Source organism: Babylonia areolata, chromosome 20 (assembly GCF_041734735.1).
Source record: "Babylonia areolata isolate BAREFJ2019XMU chromosome 20, ASM4173473v1, whole genome shotgun sequence".
Taxonomy (NCBI): Eukaryota; Metazoa; Mollusca; class Gastropoda; order Neogastropoda; family Buccinidae; genus Babylonia; species Babylonia areolata.
In genome coordinates this window covers 42,776,467-42,779,414 of record NC_134895.1, presented here as the reverse complement: position 1 = coordinate 42,779,414, position 2,948 = coordinate 42,776,467, and the positions used below count along the sequence as shown (strand labels likewise).

Genomic DNA, 2,948 nt, shown 5'->3' with positions numbered 1-2,948 from the left:
TTTATTGTTGCTTCAGCCCCTCAGTTTGGTTCAGGACGTCGCCACCATCTTCTGGGCATGGCATAACCATCATCCTCAGAACGTGACGTCACCATCATCATGGCATGACGTCACTATCACCTTAAGTACGTCATCGCCATCTTCGGGGCATGACGTTACCACTGTGCTCAGGACGTCACCATCACGTTAAAGACTCCAGCAGTTGCATGAGACAAGGCAGCAGTAACGACGAGATCCACCAGCAATGGTATAGGACACTCCAGAAATGGTGGAACAAGGCAGCAGTTGTGTGGGGACAACCAAGTATTAGTCTGCATCAACTTTAGTCTGCATTGGAGGAGGAAAGCCAAGTAGAAATGTCTGCCAGTCTGTCAAAGAGCTGGTTGAAAATACATACATCTCCAGATAAAACTATTTTTTTAACCACTAGACTACTGAAGTGTCAGTAGAAAATGCATATTTATGAAATCATATGTATATAATATATATTAATCATTATATTGATCAAATTATATATATATATATATATATATATATATATATATATATATATATATATATTCTGTAGTGTATGTTGTGTTTATGCAGGAGTATTTGTGTGAGGAGGAGACTGATTTTTATGAAATGTGTGTGTGTGTGTGTGTGTGTATGTGTGTGTGTGTGTGTGTGTGTGTGTGTGTGTGTGTGTGTGTGTGTGTGTTCAGTTTAGTTTAACGTCTTTTCACTGTTTAGTGATATTAGACGAAAGAGAGAGAGAGAGAGAGAGAGTGTGTGTGTGTGTGTTTGTGTGTTGAGAGAGAGAGACAGAGAAAAAAGAGAACTGCATTTGTATAAAATTATAACATGAATAAAGTATCTTCATGCTGTTGATTTTTCCACTTCCTTTTGAATGCGAATGTTTTGATGACACTGCAGTTGTCTCCACGTAAGTTCACCTCGCTTTTGTTGTATGTCATGAGTTTGGTCAGCAGCCCTCTTCATCTCAATATATTTTCCTCGCTTAACTCCACCTCATGAAATTGGAAAACTCGCATTCATCGGCCACATGTTTGTACCTCGGTAAAAAGGACAGGAAATGAAAGGAAAGAAAGAAAAAAGAAAGGAAGTTAAGGTGACTATCTATACCTTGGATGAGTCAACCTTGTGGTGTGTGTGTGGGTGTGTGTGTGTGTGTGTGTGTGTGTGTGTGTGTGTGTGTGTGTGTGTGTGTGTGTTTTGTTGTCCCCACCGCGTCGACTTAATCGCAGACAACTGTAATGTTTTTAATTACTTTTCTGTAAATTAAGCTGTGTGAGTTAGTGTGCGTGTGCGTCTCTCTCTCTCTCTCTCTCTCTCTCTCTCTCTCTCTCTCTCTCTCTCTCTCGTGTGTGTGTGTGTGTGTGTGTGTGTGTGTGTGTGTGTGTGATTATGTTTATACAAATTTGTGAATAAAAATATCGGAATGTCTTTAACAGGATGGATTTTTCTGCTGATGAGAACTGTTATTCTAGACATTGCCATTTAAGGCCACCTGGTCAGTTACGGTCTAGTCCTTCAGACAAAACTTTCCTCTGGTGACTTTGAGTGGGTCACTTGTGGAAGGTTTTAAACCTTTTGAATTAGTGCGCTACGATGTGGTCTCTATACACGCCATCTCTCCCTTGTTTCTCTATCATCCTCTTGAGATTGTACTTCTGCAATGACATCCTTTCAGTCCACGTGTTTCCTCTATTTCAGTGTTGTTGTTGTTGCTGTTGTTGTTGTTTTCAATTGTGCCTCGTAAATAGTTTTCTGGTCTAATGGAGGGAGGAGGGTGTGTGTGTGAAGTCTTCCGATGGCATAGATGTCTTTAACTGGATGGACTTTTCTGCTGATGAGAACTGTTAGTCTAGACATTGCCATTTAAGGCCACCTGGTCAATTACGGTCTAGTCCTTCAGACAAAACTTTCCTCTGGTGATTTTGAGTGGGTCACTTGTGGAGGGTTTTAAACCTTTTGAATTAGTGCGCTACGATACGGTCTCTATACACGTCAGCTCTCCGTTGGTTTTCCATCATCTTCTTGAGATTGTACTTCCGCAATGACATCCTTTTAGTCCACGTGTTTCCTCTATTTCAGTGTTGTTGTTGTTGCTGTTGTTGCACGAACCAATGTAAAATGAACAGGCAGACGAAAAAACGATCGATTCAATTTTTCTTTTATGTTCATTCCATTAAATTCAGTGTCCACTCTAGGATATTTGTACGGTGTAAACACGTCGTTTGTGTAGTTAGTAACACTGTGTGTTCTGTCCAGAATTTGTATTTCTTTCCTTTTAATTGTGAATAAGAAAAACGCTGTCATGTATATTCACCAGTTTCAGTTTCCGCAGCTCAAGGAGGCGTCACTGCGTTCGGACAAATCCATATACGCTACACCACATCTGCCAAGCAGATGCCTGACTAGCAGCGTAACCCAACGCGCTTAGTCAGGCCTTGAGAAAAAAAGGTGAATAAATAATAGATAAGCTTACATAAATAAATAAATAATAATTACAATATAAAAAAAGGTAAAAAAAAAAGTGTCAACAGCACCCGGTGTTCCCAGGCGGTCACCCATCCAAGTACTAACCGGGCCCGACGTTGCTTAACTTCAGTGGTCGGACGAGAACCGGTGTTTTCAACTTGGTGTGGCCGTTGGCATATATTCACCAAACGCAACCTACTAATATACCTTCCAGCAAGTCAGTGAGAAGCATTTTTTGAAATTTTCAGATTTCGGAAGAAACCTTAACGGAATGAAACTGTTAATGATACAGAAATACGGCTTAATTCGGGAGACTTACAACCTAACATTGGTATGACTGTGAAAATTTTGTTTCATACTATATGTTTCAACATATGTGTAGACATGCTAGTGCTAGAACCCACTTCGAGTGTATACACAAGCAGAAGATCAAATACACACGTTAAAGATCATGTAATCCAAGT

General features: G+C 40.2%; 1 non-coding gene across 1 annotated transcript; it reads right to left on the bottom strand.

Moving 5' to 3' along the window:
* Window positions 1-2,540: 2,540 nt before the first annotated feature.
* LOC143295536 (5S ribosomal RNA) lies at window positions 2,541-2,659 on the bottom strand. The gene has a single exon (XR_013057029.1). It is a non-coding gene; the product is annotated as a 5S ribosomal RNA (ribosomal RNA).
* Window positions 2,660-2,948: the final 289 nt, after the last annotated feature.